The sequence below is a fragment of the Taudactylus pleione genome, unplaced genomic scaffold (assembly GCF_031769625.1).
Source record: "Taudactylus pleione unplaced genomic scaffold, aTauple2 ptg000038l, whole genome shotgun sequence".
In the NCBI taxonomy this organism is placed as follows: Eukaryota; Metazoa; Chordata; class Amphibia; order Anura; family Myobatrachidae; genus Taudactylus; species Taudactylus pleione.
In genome coordinates, this window is record NW_028284440.1 from 3,321,993 (window position 1) to 3,342,350 (window position 20,358).

Genomic DNA, 20,358 nt, shown 5'->3' on the forward strand with positions numbered 1-20,358 from the left:
AGGACTTCCTCATGTATGATGTGAGGAGTTATATGAACTGTCGAGGATGATGGGCCCTAATGCGAGGACAGTAAAGTAAATGTCTTTATTGAACAGCAGGTTGGAATGGGAACTGGATATATGATACTGAAGAGATGGGCAGAATCTGATTAGGACCGATGTTGCTGGATTGAGAACTGGATTGGTTTGAGACTGATATTGATGAATTGAAGAACTTGATCGGTTTGAGACCGATATTGATGAATTGAAAAACTTGATCGGTTTGAGACCGGTGTTTGAGGATATCAAATGGAACTGGCATTTGGAGAAATTGGATGGGACTGATGTTTGGAGATATCGAATAGGACTGATGTTTGACGATATTGGCTAGGACTGATGTAGACAGATAGAAATAAGTCTCTGTGGTAAAACCAGTCTGGAGTGTTAGATGGAATGGAGACTTGTAACCAGACTTGGAACTGGAATCACATGGATTGTAACCATTCAGATACATAGTACCCGGGAGCTCAGCACAAAGCTGTAACTTCAGCAGAAGCGACATTGTACTGGCAACAGAGGCCAGTCAGGAAATGCAGTTTAAAGGGGAAGATCCCCAAGGATTGAATACTGCGATCAGTTGGTCTGGGAGCAGCACTCTAAGTGGAGGAAGTGTCAGGTGACAGAGTCCAACATGGCTGTGCCCATACTGTGGTTTAGGAGGGAACTCTGGTGTAGCTTGTGTGCCATCATGCTGGGAAGACATGCTGTGAGCAAGGGGCTGCATAGAGCCATCTCCATGCTCAGTGATAGGACACAGAGCAGACGGGGTAGGAGCAGCACAGACAGACCTCATTACCAGCCAGGGGCGATGTGCAGTGTGAGCGGACCTTTGTGCTATCCGGGAGTGATGCAGACCTAAGCACTAGCCTGGACAGACACTGGAGACTACCGAAGTGACCACCTCGAAGGCTCTGTTGAGTGGCGTGCTTTCTGAGTAGGACCTGGATGTGCTGAGGGAGTATCTCATCCACTCTGGCAAATGTGCTCTTACCCACTTGTTTACTGAGTTCTAGCTGAGCTGCAAATTTTCAGTGCCTGACCAGCACTCCATGGTTAAAACTCTGAACTAGGCCCGGAATACTTTATCATGTTTCCAAAAAACCCATGTTGCACTGGGATTGTCCCTCACATTTCTGAGGATGCAGCTCTTTTGATAGCACCACTCCAGCAGCTGTTTTTTTGTGTCACTTTGTTCGACAGGCATCAAGAAGAAACTTCTATGGTACAGCAGCACAGCACTGCTGACCTCTAGAGATCTAGTATCACCTAACAGGTAGCCTTTATTTTATGCCCTGGCTCAAGTCCTCCACCACAACTCACTCTCAGGATCTGACAAGCAATAGTGAGTCCAACCAGAGCTGAATTTAGACCTCATGGCGCCCTAGGCAAGATATTGGTTTGGGCCGCCCCTCCTTCAAACAATCTATAGCGCTATATTTTAATAAAAAAAAACTGCAATTCATCATTTACCTTGAGTTATGCTGGTTATAAAGTGGATACACACTGGACGTTGTGTAACGGGACGATATGTCAGCCCATCATATTGTACCATGGGTACACATCAGAATGATGGAATGATCACTCGTTCCATCCTTCATTAACATGAATGGGGCCGCATATTATATTGTCAGGTTTAATATGCAGCACTTCAAACCTGACGACGTTGCAAGCGAACGCGGGAGCGCACATATCATGCATATACACTGCACGATATGCCGTTACAATTTGGCCAAATCGTAACATCATCCCAGTGTATGCCCGCATTACACTAGACCAACTTTCCTCCAACCATCCAACTGACCAACTTGTCTTTCTAACTAAATGGTGCCACACATAGCTAACCCCAGGGTGACAGGAGAGGATGTCAGGTACTATATGGTGGATTGTCAAAGATTGTTAACTGTACTGAACAGACAAATCCTTGACTGTCATGCTGTAGCAATACAAGTTTCTACTGCAAAAAAACCTAATCAGCTGAAGAGCTGAGTGAATTAGAAAAGTGGATTATAGACTGCGATGAGAACTTCAAATAGTAAACTAAAATTTGAGTGAAAAATTACCAAACCAGAATAGTTCATCTACAGCATATAACAATCTAATATTAATAATCATAAAAAAAATTCTGAAAAATTCAGTAATTGAACAAACAGCAATTATATAAACAATGAATGTAATTCAGAATTGGACAATGTCTAAGATAAAATATAGTCCAGTTCAACCTAAGGAACATGCAATTCCAGGGAACAGATACAGTACTTTGGTTAACAGCAGCAGCTTTAGCAGGAGGTGGGGGCAACCGCTGGGGGATAGCATGGGGGGTGGGAGCGTGGGGAAGGGGGAGCAATCTCTGGGGGAAAGGCTGCAAGATAACAAATTAGGCAGACAACGACAATCAACCCTGAGGAGAGACTCCAGTTGAAAGGAATCTATCCACTACTGCAGCAATAGCTGCACTGATCCACCTGGGCTGACAGGTAGTGATGGGTAGTTCAGGAATGATTAGTTCAAAATGAACTATTATTTAAAGTGAACTAGTTTATATAGCTCACAGCTCTGGCAATGATTAGTTCATCAGAAACTAAAACAAGTGGGAGGAGTTAGACAGAGAGAGAGAGAGAGAGAGAGAGAGAGAGAGTACAGCAGCTCCATTAGGCATGAGTCAGTACTGCTAAACAACCACATATGGCACTGCTGTGCTCAGACATTGTGAGGACTTTGTGGAGCTGATTGAATTAGATTGTCCTGATGACTCATGAGTCATTCTCCTGGCATATAGCTCAGTAGTTTGTTTAGGCCAGTGGATCATTTAGTTGAAAAGTCACATGGTACATTCTCCATCAGCTTTCTCATGCATTCATCATGAGTCAGTACTGCTAAACTACCACTGGAGACACTGCTGTGCTCAGACATTGTTAGGATTCTGTGTAGCTGATTGAAATAGATTGTCATGATGACTCATGAGCCATTCTCCTGGCATATAGTTCAGTAGTCAGTTTAGGCCAGTGGCCCATGTAGTTCAAATGTCACATGATACATTCCCCATTAGCTCAAGACACAGTGCTGAGTGCTGTATGCTATATACTGTAGTTCTGTTTATTCACAAGACATAGGGTGATATGTATCAAACGTTCTAGATAGATCAAGTAGAAAAGTTGCTCATAGCAACCAATCAGCTTCTGTCATTTTATGGAATGTACTAGATAAATGACAGAAAGTGGCATATACAACAACTACACTATCAGACCCATTATCTCCCTAAACACTTAAAAATAGAAAAATGTTATAGTTTTGAGAGGAAAATAGAAATGCAATTATAAAACTTAATACTTAATATAATACTTTATTGCAGACTGTGTGCCAGCTAGGCAGCTGGGTATCAAAATGCTGTAATTATGATAGGCCTATTTTTATGGGGAGGCCTGGTGTGGAGGCCTGGAGCTGTAGTCCCAACCATCCCATTTTTAATCTAGCCCTGGTGTGCATTAATTGGTGCAAATAAAAAAAAAATAAGATTGTGGTAATGGTAAGGTTTTTCCAATTATTGTGTTTTAAAAGCAAAAAAAGTGACACATCACAATATTCTGAATTTGGGTCTTTCTCAAAAATAATTAACATTGCAGAGCTAAACATGTCACTACATGTTTGCTGTATAAGTGATTTTTGTTTTAAAATATTAAAAGATTAGACATATTAAACATATTTGATCATTTGAACAAGACTCATCTCATTCAATGAGCTAGTAGTAGTAGAAATGCCTACTGTATGTGTAATAGACTAGTTCTGTTTCCAATCACTTCTCTCAGCAGTGTTTCAGAGCCAGTGATGTAATGACCTAAATAACTGCATGAACTAATCTTTTGAACTAATCTTTTGAGTGAATTAGATCATAATGAACTAATCACCAAAATAAACTAGATTTCCCATCACTACTTACAGATACATAAAGAAGTGCAGGAGGGCGAGGTAGCACCATGTGATGTCATGAGGCTGTGCGTTGCTCTTTTGGGACATGCTTCACAGAGGCCAGGCAGTAACAGACCCTCTGCAAAACGCCAGTATCAGCAATGTTACTGGCCTGGACCCCATTAAGGAGCCTCAGTGAAACATTTAAATGACAAGAAGAGAAGCCTTTGTGATAGACAGGCGGGTTGCATAGGTTGCCTAGTGGTAAATACTGCCCTGAGTCCAACTCTGCAGTTTTGTCACTGAAGCCAGTTTCATTCCTACTTAACTTGAAATTCCCCATTTGAAATTAACTAATTTGATGTTTGCCTCCCTGTACCTGTAATTGTGATTATCTTCTGATGTCCTAATATATTTGTGGCTCGAAACCTGGGGTTTGCACATTTTCTTATTTGCTTTTCCATAAACTACACTCTGTAACTTTTCACTAGCAGAGGCCTCCTCCTTCCTCTGGTATCCTTGCACCTCATCTCACCCACACTGCTTCCATGTCAAACCCTCTTGCATATTTCATAGGTTCCTTGTTTTTTTTTTGTGTCCCTTACACTGTATTTTGCTTTTATACATCCAGGGTTTTTTGTTTTGTTTTTTGCTGTGTACCGTTTTTGTTGTTGTAACATGCTTTTATGTCTCAGTTATGTCCTCCTGTTTCTCTGTATTCAGCTATGTAAAGTGTGCTCTGTAACTCCATTTATCTATGTAAGTTGTGTTATGTTACCTATGTTGGACTTCCACACTGTAAAGTGCTGATACATTTTGTGGCACCATATAAATAAATTATAACAATGTTTTTTTTGTTTATAGGTCTGAAAACACATTAATATCTAAAGAGTCATTGCAGACAAAGGATTTGAAAGAAGGGGGATGTAGTTTTCTAGAAGAGGTAAAAAAGTGTTTTTAATACAATTGATGTCCACAAAAAAAATAAATAAAATGGATTCATGAAAAACTAATTGCACTGTTTAAATAATGCATATGAGCTCATCTTCAAGATGACAGAACATGGTAAAATTTCACGTACTATTAAAAACAAGAAAGACGAGTATAATATACATTCTGCTGTCATAAGTCCATGCATTCAAAATGAAAAATGTTCTATATATTGTCTAACTCTTGTTAACTTTCTATTTTACAACATAAAATAGATTTTAGGTAAACTATAACAAATAAACCACAGTCAGTCAGTATACAGATGAGTCTTAATTAAATATCTTTTTTAAAGAACCCACCAGCATACTAGCAATGATCGATGCAAATTGCCATTATCTAGAAAAATATGGTATTTCACTTTACCGCCAGCCAATGACAAGCATTTTCCCATGTTGGCCTTTTGGTCATTTCACATTGTTCAGTCGTGTTGTAAGGGAGCGTCCTATTTTTATGTGTTTTCTTTTTCTCCCTGGGTTTGTTCTAACCACTTTATTATTTATTTACGGTTTTTTTAATATCTAGTTAATTAGTTATGCAAATAATGGGTGTTTTAAATCTGATCAATATATATATTTTTTTAACAAAAATGTAAACTAAAGTTGAAATAGCTATTATTTAAATAATGTGATAATTAAAAATCTACAATTTTGGGGACATTTTAAAAACAAAAAATAGTATTATAGTTTAAAGAAACAATACTGCGTTAGTGTGGAGAATGGACAGGATGAAGTGGTGGGGAAGGGGCCGAGAGGGAGGCAGAGTCTGAGGTGATCCGGCATATGCAGTTTCCAATATACTAGTGTTTATATACATATATATATAGATACATACCACTCCTGGGTGTGCGGTGATGCTCTGATTTAAGCATGCCTTGGTGTACGTTGTGAAGCATGAGGTCAAAGACTGAGTGCGTTCAACCACCCAAGGCGTGCGTATATAAGAGAGCAACCGCACATCCAAGAGTGGTATATTTATCTTATAAAATGACAAAATAGTTCTATGTGGTGAATAATGTATGGTGAAACAGATACAGAATAGGAGGCAGTGGCGGAACTCCCGGAAACAATGGAGTCATTTGCCGCCGGGCACCTGGCTCCATTGTCACCCGGCCGTTCCGGGCACTGTGTGAGCAGTGTATCTCTGAGAGATGTTGTTGTTTACAATTGTTGAGTGATACAGTGGTGGCTTTGTAATGAGATTTAGATTACAGTTGGAAGTAGACTGAGGGCCATATTCAATTTGGAGCAAAAAGTCAGTTGCTGGACTTTTCGCTATCATCGGAGGTTTGCCGTCGAAAACTTATCGCGCGTATCCCCGTATTCAATTCCAAATTGCAGAAAACGGGACCCGGCAAAAACAAAATCGCCAAAAAACCCTGTCGTTTTTGGGGAAATCAGCCTGACACCCTCCTAAAGATGCTTTAACATGGGGGTTCACTATGGGTACCCCCGCATAGCTCTGCAAAAGGTATTTGGGGTTTTTAGATGGTCTCAATAGGCGCTATTTAGCATCTTTGAGCATGTGGTGAAGAATAGCATTTTGCTATTTTTTGGGGATGAAAAAAGTAGTCCCATAAAATTTGGGGTACATGAAAATGGGTCCAAGCATATTTAAAAATCGCTAAAGTCAAGCATTACAAAGTTTCACCAAGAACGACTTTTCGCCTCTAATTGAATACAGCCCTAAGTCTGAAGTTTGCGGTCGTGTGATCTAATGTATCCAATCATGTTGGTTTTATTAGTGTTCATTCTAGCACCCTGCACCTGTCACAACCCGTGCAGTTCCCCTTTCCTGCCTGGGGTGTCACTGTCTGCTCTAGTGCATCTAGCACACACTGGTCTGTATCTCAGCAGTTTGTTGCATCAGCTGGGTATCCTATAAGCACCAGAGCAGAGAGTGACACCCCAAGCAGGAACGAGGAACTGCATGGGTTGTGACACGTACAGGGTGCTAGACTGAACACTAGTTTTATCTCTCTCAATATACCACACCATTATATACTAGTATGTGTGTGTAATAAATATATACGATGGCAGATTGAAAATTAATTAGACTGATTTTTTAATTCAGAATCAGATGACTCAACAGGATCTGAACATTTTTCCTAGTAGTGTCCTTCACATTCAATAAATTTTGTGCAGTATTTCAACAATGATTCAAAGATGTGCAGCAGACTGTTTTGTGACATCACTTTTAGTATTACAGCTGTGGCATTTTTCACTTCATCATTTGTTGAGAACTTCTTTCCGCGCAGTTGTTTTATCAGGGTTGGGAATGCCCAGAAATCACAGGATACTATGCCCGGGCTATATGGAGGTGAGTTCCAGTGCTGTCCCATTAATTTCAGTCAACATGTGGTCAGGCTTTGTTTTGGAGTAAAAACTACTGTTTCTTCAGCAAATGTGGTAATTTCTTCCTCATGGCTCCACGCAAATGGGTTTTCAGGACTTTTGCATAGTAGTCACCATTAATTGTTTGTCCAAGGGGAACCCAGTGCTATAGGATCATACCGTGCACATCAAAGAACAGCAGAAGCATGACTTTACATGCCGAAGGAATCGCACAGAATTTTTTTGGCGGTGGCGATTTTGCGTGTTTCCATACACTGGACTGTTGTATGGATTCTGGATCATAATGACAAATCCATGATTCATCACACATCACAATTGATGTCAGGACATCGGGTATCCTCTCCGACATTTGAACAGTGTTCTTACACAATTCAACTCGTCATCACATCTGCTCTTCTGTGAGATTTCTCGGTACCTCAATGGCACACATGCTATGCATTTTCAGTTCCTTTGTCACAGTATGCTGAACCAATTCGAAAGAGATGCCAATTGAAGCTGAAAGTTGACATCTGTAACCTTGGTGGATGGTCTCCCAGAACGCGCTTCGTCAATCACACACGGATTACCCTCTTTGAAGTGCTTCCACCACTGAAATACTGCAGCACAGCTAATTGTTTCTCCATTATATGCTTGCCATAACATTTTCATGAGATTCATTTTCTCTTTTTCCAAGTTTAACACAAAATTTAATCACACATCTCTGACACAATATCACAGACACGTCTTCCTCATCCGCCACAACGAAATGTACAAAGATCTTCCACTCGCTGTGGCCAAACAAAGAAGACTATGGCAGTCCAACCGCAGGTTCAGACACATCGATGTATGAGCTTCACAATAGCCAGCATAGCGTTGTCACATCTACCTATGGAAAAGAAAAACAGAGAAGGTATCTTTACTTTTCAATCAGCCCTCGTGTGTGTATATACTGTATATATATATATATATATATAATGAGTACACACACAATTACATTGTGTCCCGACCACTGTGGCCAGTAGTGAACGGACAGACCAGCCCCAGCAGTACCCTCTCCTGCAGGCTACTTTGTATCTTTTGCACTCATGGCCGCTCTGAAGCTGCTGGATGTGAGTGCTGCCGAAATTGACTGATCACTGCTGTCTACAGTGCATGCTGACATTCTAACTGCCCTTTCCGGTAGTGGTCAGCCAGGTTAGAACAGTGGGGGGGCATGAGGGGAGTGTCGAGGGGACATGACGCGGCACTGGGGGTGTGACCGGCAATTGCATCATCATGACCTTGTCCCCGCTACACAATGCTGAGATTACCGGTACTGTGAAGCAGGGGGCGGGGTCACAATTACATAATTCTGCGTGAATTACCTATCACTGTGCCCAGCTGTGATTGGGACACTGGGGAAGGAGCAGTGAGTGCAGGAGGATCAAATATAGGTGGCTACTGAAACAAACTTCTAGCAGTCGCCCAGTGGGTGTTTCTGATTGGTCGTATCAAATGTGACCATATCAGGGAAAGCGCAGCCTGGTGTGGTCACATCTGATGTAACCATGCCAGGCAAGTGGTTAAGGTCTGCTTATATTGGAACCATTGTAGTGTGAAGTTTCAGGAATCAAAAAATTGCTAATCACTCTAGCCCAAAAAAATTCAGCACAGAGCTGGTAGGTGATGCAAAGAACAAAATTGTGCCCATTTTGCTATCCAACATAAGGTTGCCATCATGGGATTACTTTTCACTATAGGAACTGCACCCCATGCTTGTTGTCACCCTGTTACACTGGAAATTGCCAAGGCTGTCTAGCTCTAGGCCAGAATGATTTGGGGAGGAGAAATAGTACTCATTTTAACTTTTGTTTTATACAGTATACGTACAAGAGTCTCATTTAAAGTATAAGATGAGACCAGGGGGTATAGTTACTAAAGATCGGTTTTGCAATCTGCTCATTTACAAAGTGCAAATCAGCAAAAAATATTACCAACTAACTGACTTAGACCATCGACTCATAATTGATGTTATGTAAGTTACATGAATAGAAACCTCGGGTTGACCAGTTTGGAGCTGTTTGCAGTTATGGTTCAGCCTAGTGCTGATTATTGGGAAAAAGGGGTGACCCCTTGTCTTTTTTCTCCCCGGTTTTCCAATACCAGCTTAGGCAGAGGCTGGTTATTGATTTGAGGGGAAACCACACTGTTTTTTTTTTTTTTTTTCTTAAATATACCTTTTTAACAAAATTAATAAAAAGAAACCCTGTGCTTTGCTTTATATCAGCTGCAGATTGATGGTGGATTGCCGTCGGATATGCAGCTGAAATCCAAAGGCTACCGACGGCGGATGACAAATGACAGTCAAAACCGATGCATTGTAAATACTGTTTTTAGACTGCAATCTGCCGTCAATGCCCATCGGTTTCAATTAGACTGCAAAACTAACTTTTAGTAAATATACCCCCAGTTCTCTACCAGTTCTGAGCTGGGTAACTCAAGGCCTTTCACAGAGGGAGTATAGTCATGCACATCAAGGAATGTCCCTGAAAATGCTGAGCCTGGGCATGCTACGAAGCCACGTCCCATGACTTGCCCCTTAACCACACCTCTTTTTGAATGAGCACCTATGCCACGTTCGCTAATAATCCCAGGGCCGATTTGCGGCCCCAATATGTCGATGGCGCTAACTCAGTATTTTGCTAGGAACACTTTCTCTCTGCCCAATACATCACCTTTGTCTCTGTCAAATTCTGCTTCTCCAATCTTGCTTCTACAAATCTATGTGCAAATCTAGGAACACTTGAGCAAAGTGAGGTGCATGGTATGTCTAAAGCTGAATTTGTTCTGTGGGGATGCAATAAATTACCTCCATATACATACAGTATATGTCAGACCATACTGCCTGATCTGTTTTTGTTCTATGCAGCTCACGATCTTTGAAGAACAAAGAAAAGAGGAGGAGAGAAAAGGGGCAGAAGAAGAATACTTTAAACAGCAAGAAAATAGAGAGCGATGGAGAAATTTGCATTATATAACTCTTAACCAATGTCTAAGCAAGTAAGTACTGTACACTGAACAAATAGCATTCAAAGCAAATGCAAAATTACTACTCAAGCAACTATAAAGTACTCACCTACTGTAGCCAAGTTAAATCTGCGGCACCCCTGTACCTTTTTTGTATCTTTTTTGTATAGGTTTTATAATAAAGAAGACACTCAAAATGGCCTTTAAAGTAAAACTTATCTAATGCAAAATAAATTTGGCCCAGGACATTGCATCATAGTTAATGAGAGGCTCAGGAGCTGAGTGTCACGACCAGAGTTTCTCGGCATGGTGGTCGACGGGTATTACCTGTGAGGTCACTATGACGGGGGGCATCTGGCGGTGGCGCTGGTGTTTGGCGAGGGGCGTTGGCTGTGTATGGTTCTGTGCGGGCATGTTGTCACTTTGGGCTGGTGAGGCCTGGTGGTGCTTCCGTTCCGCTCTGGCATGGGCGCCGCCATCTTGCCTCCGGTCACGTGACCTAATCGCCCAATCCTGTCACATGCAATTTGTCACATGCACTCTCTGGCCGGTCACGGCACAGCACTTGGTATTTAGGGAGGTTCAGAGCCTCACTTCATTGCCAGTGCAACATGTTTCTCAGCATAGCTGAGAGAGTTCCCTGTGCTCACCACCTGTTTCCTGTGAAACGCACCTGCCTGCCTGTCTGCTCCAACCCCGCTGGATTACCCTGCATCCTCCATTACCATCCCTTTGCCTGAGTACCTGAGTCTGCTGTTCACCCTGCACCTTGTCTCCACTGACACTCTGCTGGATAATCCTTCCTCAGCCTGCATTCTTCATTTCAGCCACTACACCTGATTTCTCCAGCCTGTCATCAACTGGACATTTCCCTATTAACCAGTCACTAACTGGACAGTTCCCATTGTCTGCCACTACCTGAACATTCTCTATTAACCAGTCACTTCCTGGAAATTGTTCATTGCCTGTCACTAACTGGACTTTTTCCCATTACTTAACCACAGCTCCCAAGTGCACTTAGTGCTATATCTGGACTTTAGTTTTTGTCATATTCATGTCTATCAAACCACTCATTAAAAGTTCCACCTTTTCATTTAAACCTGCTTCAGTGTCTGCTCCTATCACCACCCCGGGCCCACAACAAAAACAGAACCTTACAGTTTGCACTGGCCACGGAACAGGAGTCTGGAGTAGATTTATTTTGGTGCATTGCTGGCCGTTTGGAAAACCTGGAAACCATGCAGCATCATATGGCTCAGTTTTTACAGGAAATGTCTAAAAGACAGGATAATCTGCAAACCTCCTTATCCTCCCCTGGGAGGATACGCTCCCTATGCTCTCTCCTGCATCTGGAAATACTGGTAACAGGACATCTCCTTGCTTACACCTTCCTATGCCCAGCAAATTTGACGGCAACCCTAAACTCTGCTGGGGGGTTCCGAATCGATGCGATATACATTTCACCATACAGCCTGATAACTTTCCCACTGCAAAAACTAAAGTGGCTTACATAGTGTCTCTGTTGTCCGGCTCAGCCTTGGATTGGGCTTCCCCACTCTGGGAGCGTTCAGATTCTCTGCTGGATAACTATACAGCTTTTGTGTCATCATTCAGGATGATCTTTGATGAACCCGGACGTACTGTATCAGCTTCATCTGGTATTATGACTCTGAGACAAGGAATCCGTTCTGTCAGCCAGTATGCCAAACAATTTCAGATTTTAGCATCAGAGCTCAAGTGGAATGAGGAAGCCCTCACCTCAGCCTTTTGGCATGGACTCTCGGACCGACTAAAAGATGATCTGGTCACCCGTGAGCTTCCCACCAATCTAAATGACATGATTTCGCTCTGTAATAAAATCGACCTACGCTTCAGAGAACGTCAGGCTGAAAAGCACAGGTCTGACAGGCAAAGGTCATCTACCCTTCCCTTACCTATCCATCCATCCTCTACTCCTATGGATGAAGAGCATATGCAGGTGAACCATACCCGTCTCTCCAAAGTGGAACGTCAGAGAAGGATGTTAAAAACCTCTGTCTGTACTGTGGAGATTCGGGACCCTGGTGGCCTCCTGTTCCCGCAAATCGGGAAACGCTCATTCCTAACTGGCACTGGGGACATCAAGTTAGGAGTAATGAGTCCGTCCTCAAATAAAGATTTCGTAATAACCTTAGCTATAGATCTAAAGCCTAAACCTGCCTTTGTTTCTGCTCTATTAGATTCTGGAGCAGTCGGAAATTTCATAACCTCCAGCTTAGTTGACAAACTACAAATTTCTTGTTCAACCCTCACTCATGCGATTTCCTTGATTGCTGTGGATGGTCGGCCTCTGGCTAATGGAGTTGTCACCAAGGAAACTCTACCAGTGCTAGTCCGTATTGGAGCACTCCATTCTGTCTTTGAAATTTTTAGTGATACCTAGACATTATTTTTGGACTACCCTGGCTACGCCGGAACAATCCTAGGATAGACTGGTGTTTTATGCAAATTCTTTCATGGGGGACAGACTGTCAGAAATCCTGTCTTCCCAAGATACGACCTGTAAAGAAAACAGCTTCATTAATATCTCCAGCAATTCCTAAGGCGTATCAAATGTTCACTGATGTCTTCTCCGAACAACAAGCGAATGTCTTACCTCCTCACAGAGAATGGGATTGTCCTATTGACCTGCTGCCTCATAAGATGCCACCTCGTGGTCGCACCTATCCTCCGTCCTTACCAGAGACCAAAGCAATGTCTGAGTACATCCAGGAGAATTTGGAAAAAGGATTTATTCGCCCCTCCACCTCTCCTGCCGGAGCTGGGTTCTTCTTCGTTGCCAAGAAGGATGGCGGCTTAAGACCTTGTATAGACTACCAAGGCCTGAACGATATAACGGTTAAAAATCGATATGCGCTTCCACTAATCACGGAGTTATTTGACAGGGTCAAGGGGTGCATCATATTCTCCAAGTTAGATCTTAGAGGGGCCTACAATCTCATTCGTATTCGCTCAGGTGATGCGTGGAAGACCGCTTTTAATACTAGGGATGGACATTTTAAATACCTTGTGATGTCTTTCGGCTTGTGGAATGCCTCCGCTGTCTTTCAGGGCTTCGTTAACAAAATTTTCCGGGATCTATTATATGTGTCAGTCGTTGTCTATCTGGACGACATATTGATTTTCTCGCCTTCTCTAGAGGAACATCATCACCATGTGAAAGAAGTGTTGTCTCGTCTGAGGAAGAACCACCTCTACTGTAAACTGGAATAGTGTGTCTTTAGTGTATCCAGTGTGCCATTTCTTGGTTACGTCATCTCTGGCTCCAGCCTAGAAATGGATCCCAAAAAAGTGCAGGCAATCCTTTATTGGTCCCGTCCTCAAACCTTGAAAGCCATCCAGAGACTACTCGGATTCGCAAACTATTATAGACGCTTTATCGAGGGATTTTCGGCACTGATGGCTCCCATTTTGGCCCTGACCCGTAAAGGCGCTAATCCTGCCCTATGGTCACCCGAGGCAGAGACAGCTTTCCAGCTTTTGAAACAAGTCTTTATCTCAGCTCCAGTCTTAAGACAACCAAACCTGAATAGACCTTTATTGTTAGAGGTTGATGCCTCATCAGTAGCACTAGGAGCAGTCCTATCCCAGCGATATGAAGACAACAGAGTTCATCCCTGTGGGTTTTTCTCCAAGAAGTTCTCTCCTGCTGAAAGGAACTATGCTATAGGTGAACAAGAACTCTTGGCAGTGAAGTTGGCGCTGAAGGAGTGGAGATACCTACTGGAAGGGGCTAAATTTCCCTTCACTGTCTTCACTGACCATCGGAACCTCCTCTTCCTCAAAAACATCCAGTGTGTGGCCCTCGTCTGGCCCGATGGGCGATTTTCTTTGCTCGCATTCAGTTCACCCTGACCTTCCGATCTGTAGCTCTTAATCAGAAAGCAGATGCTCTGTCTAGATCTCTCCTCTGTAACGACAATTCGGAGACCCTGCGTAGTGCCCCTGTCCTGGAGTCAAGAGTGTTTGCCACCATACAGATACAGCCCCCTACTGGGAAAACATTTGTGGCCCCATAGTTAAGGAAGCAGCTCCTCACCTGGGCTCACTCCTCTCGTTTCGCAGGTCACTCAGGTACTCAAAAGACTCTGGAACTTTAAAAGAGAAGTTATTGGTGACTGTCCATGAAAACTGATGTATTGGAGTTTACTTCCTCTTGTGCCTCATGTGCTCAGCATAAGTCTTTGCGTCAAGCCCCAGCTGGTGAATTGTTACCCCTGCCTATTCCATCATGTCCATGGACACATCTCTCCATGGACTTCGTAACGAATTTACCTAGCTCTCAGGCTTACACAACCATCTGGGTTGTGGTAGACCGATTTTCGAAGATGGTTCATTATATACCACTAAAGAAACTGCCTACTGCTCCTGACTTGGCTCATCTGTTCATCCAGCACATATTTCGCCTCCATGCACTTCCTACCGAAATAATTTCTGATCGTGGCACTTAATTTGTGGCAAAGTTCTGGAGAGCCTTATGTTCTGTTCTACAAGTAAAGTTAAACTTCTCCACAGCCTATCACCCTCAGAGCAATGGATCCAGAGAGAGGGTCAATCAAGATCTTGAGACCTTCCTAAGGATCTTCATGATGTCATCCCAAGACAATTTGTCTCAATTGTGTTAAATTTGTAAATACCTTTTAATACATTCCTGCCTATAAACCTCTAAGATTCACCTGCCTAGAACCTCTAAGACAAAACCTGCCTGTACCTTCTAAAACCACAAGATGTCGCTATTTTGTTTATACCATTAATGAAATACCAAGACAGTTGAATAGCGGTCCGAAGCGCTAAAGATTATTATTCAGGTAAAAGTACAGATGTTACAACGTTATGATCTAATAATGAGCGCAAATAAATTGTACAAACATCAGGTCATCAGGTACAGTTAAAATACATGAAACGGTTATTAAAGATCAGAATACAATGAGCAATGAGAGAGAGAGAGAGAGAGAGAGAGAGAAAAAGAGACACATTAAAATACAATGAGAGATATATCAATGTCTGCTGAGAGCACACGTTCAAGAAGGCTGGTGATGGAGTGTGTGTGTGTGAGGGGGGGGTTGGGAATGCTTCCTGCCCTATTGTCCAAACCGCATGGTCTACAAACAAACTCCATTATGAAGCTACCTCATTGAAATCTCCCATAATGCCATAGTTAGTTAAATATGCAAGCTGAATATCATATGCCAACACATCAGGCAAACACTGCACCATTTAATATTCCAACATGTACCACACAAGCTGATTCCAATATACAACAATACCATCCTACAACAGACCTCATCCAGTAGTCACTAGACCGTGGGGTGGGGGAAGGGCCGAAGCACATGTTTTTCCTTTGTTTGCAAGCCTCATGATCCCTAGGCAAACTCCATCCTGCACCAAGCTGCAACTCCGCAAATCATCCATCAATGACCACAACCACAACAAAGACAATATACCTATCTGACCCACACAACACCACAACTGGGCAGAATCACAATTTCCCTTGTTCACCCCACATGGAGGCAAGCCATCTCCAACAAACCGCAGACAACATACCCATCTGACTCACACAACACCACACGGCAACCACCCACGACCATTCAAAGCTGCCATCAATTCAACCTCCACGATACAACACTGACACCACCCTATGATCACATTCATGAGTATACAGCACACACAAAGCTCATCTCTCCAACCAGCATCAATCATTCACAAATGGGAAGGCAAACACAGAACACATGGCAAGGCCCCAACACAGAACACATGGCAGGGCCCCAACACAGAACACATGGCAGGCCCCAACACAGAACACATCAGAGGATCTCAATCAACCAGCATCAATCATTCACAAATATCACAACAATTCCACAATCAATCCCTTTCCTGCATGCTAACAACAGACTATTGTACCCTACAGTGTAGATGAAGAGTACAGATTAGATAACATATCATCCACTGTATGCTAACACAGACTCATGAATATCCTTAGAAAACTACAAACCACACACCATGCTAAGCTAATAACAGATTAACATCAAACATAGCTACAGACACCCAAATAGGCTAAATATTGCACATTTTATACTCAGCTATAACCCAGGGGAACTGAGATCCATATTCCGTTGTCTTGTGAGAGAGGAAACCTCTCTCTCCTCCAAAGATCTGCCAGTGTGTGTGTGTGTGTGTGTGTGTGCCGGCCTTTGTGTCCTCAGAATGCCATACTCCTCCCCCCACCTGTGAAACTCCTATCCCAACAGTGTGATACAAATACTAAACAGGTCACTTCAAATGGACACAGATCAGCCTCCAAAAGCTTGTTGTCTCCTTATTCCCCCCTGCATGCATAACTAAACTGCTAACATTTTACAGGGTACATTTTGGTGTTTTAACTCTCTACGGTCCATAAGTTGAGAATGCATGTTGCGATCTTCATATTGATGTCACCGGAGCGCTGTGGAAACAAAGTCGATCAGTACGGTTCCACACACAGTCCAATTGTCATTTACTAAACCATAGTTACAGAACAAACATTAATTTCTTTATATACTGACATTGCGTTTAAACCAAGTAATAATTATCCTTTTTGCGTTACGGGACCATTGCTTTTAAATGTATGTATGCGGGGAAAACAGCACTGAATTGCATTGTGCGTCTGATTGCAAACAGATTCTGTCTTCGCCAATTATCCGGTTTTGACAATTGCTACCATGGGCAGAAATTGCACATAATGCCTCATATCATTCCTCGACAAATCAAACCCCATTTCAAATCGTCTACGGTCTTCACCCTCGTATTCCTGAGTTTCGAAGCCTGCCTGCCTTTGATGTGCCAGCCATGGAGGATACTGTACAGAGATTTGCATCTAATTGGTCTCAGGTACGTTCTGATTTGGAGAAGGCGTCCTCCCGTTACAAACTTCAGGCAGATAGGAGACGTAGGAAGGTACCTTGCATGCAAGTTGGAGACCAAGTCTGGTTGTCCACCCGGAACATCCGTCTCAGAGTACCTTCGATGAAGTTTGCTCCCCGGTTCATCGGACCCTTTTCCATCACAGAAATAATCAACCCTGTGGCTTATCGCCTTCAGCTGCCTGCTTATCTAAAAATTCTAAACTCATTCCATATCTCTCTTCTAAAACCTCTAATATTGAACAAATTCCGCAAGGTCCTTCCTGTTCCCCCTCGCATACAGACTGAAAGAGGTGTGGAGTTCGAGGTCTCTCAGGTCCTGGATTCTCGCATCCGCAGAGGACGATTGCAGTATCTCCTGGATTGGAGGTGTTACAGTCCGGAGGAGCGCTGTTGGACCAATGCTCGAGATATCCATGCTCCTGCCCTGGTCAGGAGATTCCATACTGCTCATCCGGAAAAGCCTGGTGAGTGTCCTGAGGCCAACCATAAGGGGGGGGGTACTGTCACGACCAGAGTTTCTCAGCATTGTGGTCAACTGGTATTACCTGTGAGGTCACTATGGAGGGGGTGTCTGGCGGTGGCGCTAGTGTTTGGCGAGGGGCATTGGCTGTGCGTGGTTCTGTGCGGGCATGTTGTCACTTTGGGCTGGTGAGGCCTGGTGGTGCTTCCGTTTCACTCTGCCGTGGGCACCGCCATCTTGCCTCTGGTCACGTGACCTAATCGCCCAATCCTGTTTTGTCACATGCTCTCTCTGGCCAGTCACGGCACAGCACTTGGTATTTAGGGAGGTTCAGAGCCTCACTTCATTGCCAGTGCAACATGTTTCTCAGCATAGCTGAGAGAGTTCCCTGTGCTCACCACCTGTTTCCTGTGATACTCTACCTGCCTGCCTGTCTGCTCTAACCCCCCTGGATTACCCTGCATCCTCCATTATCATCCCCTTGCCTGAGTACATGAGTCTGCTGTTCACCCTGCACCTTGCCTCCACTGACGCTCTGCTGGATAATCCTTCCTCAGCCTGCATTCTTCATTTCAGTCACTACACCTGATTTTTCCAGCCTGTCATCAACTGGACATTTCCCTATTAACCAGTCACTACCTTGACAGTTCCCATTGTCTGCCACTACCTGAACATTCTCTATTAACCAGTCACTTCACTGTTAATTGCCTGTCACTAACTGGTCTTTTTCCCATTACTTCACCACAGCTCCCAAGTGCACTTAGGGCTATATCTGGACTTTAGTTTTTGTCATATTCATGTCTATCAAACCACTCATTAAAAGTTCCACCTTTTCATTTAAACCTGCTTCAGTGTCTGCTCCTATCACCACCCCGGGCCCACAACAAAACCAGAACCTCACACTGAGTTCCTGCTGAAAAATAGCACTGGTTATAAATAATATATACATGTTTGAGACAGATTATATATATATATAATATACATTGACAGAATTTTCATGTCTTGGCCTCTGTTCACCACCACAATGGCTTTGAAATGAAACAAACAAGATGTGATTTAACTGCAGACTTTCAGATTTAATTTGAGGGTAATCACATCCAAATCAGGTGAACGGTGTAGGAATTACAACGGTTTCTATATGTGCCTCCCACTTTTTAAGGGGCCAAAAGTAATGGGACAAACGAAAGAATCCTAAATCTAACTTTCACTTTTTAATACTTTGTTGCAAATCCTTTGCAGGTAATTACAGCCTTAAGTCTGGAACGCATAGACATCACCAGATGCTGGGTTTCATCCCTGGTGATGCTCTGCCAGGCCTCTACTGCAAATGTCTTCAGTTCATGCTTGTTCTTGGGCATTTTCCCTTCAGTTTTGTCTTCATCACGTGAATTGCATGCTCAATCAGATTCAAGTCAGGGGATTAACTTGGCCATTGCATAACATTCCACTTTTTAGCCTTAAAAAACTCTTTGGTTGCTTTTGCAGTTTGCTTCGGGTCATTGTCCATCTGCACTGTGAAGCACCGTCAAATGAGTTCTGAAGCATTTTACTGAATATGATCATATAATATTGCCCGAAACACTTCAGAATTCATTCTGCTGCTTTTGTCAGCAGTCACATCATCAATAAATACAAGGGAACCAGTTCCATTGGCAGCCATACATGCAAACGCCATGACACTACCACCACCATGCTTCACTGATGAGGTGGTATGTTTTGGATCAAGAGCAGTTCCTTTCCTTCTCCATACTCTTCTCTTCCCATCACTCTGGTACAAGTTGATCTTTGTCGCATCTGTCTATAGGCTGTTGTTCCAGAACTGTAATGGATTTTTTAGATGTTGTTTGGCAAACTCTAATCTGGTCTTCCTGTTTTTGAGGCTCACCAATGGTTTACATCTTGTGGTGAACCCTCTATATTCACTCTTGTGAAGTCTTCTCTTGATTGTTGACTTTGACACATATACACCTACCTCCTGGAGAGTGTTCTTGATTTGGCCAAATTTTGTGAAGGGGTTTTTCTTCACCAGGAAAATAATTCTTCTGTCATCCACCACAGTTGTTTTCCGTGGTCTTCCGGGTCTTTTGGTGTTGCTGAGCTCTCCGATGCATTTTTTCTTTTCAAGAATATTCCAAACAGTTGATTTGGCCACACCTAATGTTTTTGCTATCTCTCTGATGGGTTTATTTTGATTTTTCAGCCTAATGATGGCTTGCTTCACTGATAGTGACAGCTCTTTGGATCTCATATTGAGAGTCGACAGCAACTGATTCCAAATGCACATGTCACACCTAGAATCAACTCCAGACCTTTACCTGCTTAATTGATAATGAAATAACGAGGGAATAGCCCACACCTGTCCATGAAATAGCTTTTGAGTTGACCCCTTAAAAAGTGGGAGGCACATATAGAAACCATTGTAATTCCTACACCGTTCACCTGATTTGGATGTAATTACCCTCAAATTAAATCTGAAAGTCTGCAGTTAAAGCACATCTTGTTTGTTTCATTTCAAAGCCATTGTGGTGGTGAATAGAAGCCAAAATAAGAAAATTCTGTCAATGTCCCAATATTTATGCACCTGACTGTATATATATATATATATATATATATACATACATACACATGTTTGTTTAATAAACGCACAGAGTATGTGAATATATATACATACGTACTGTGTATGTATGTG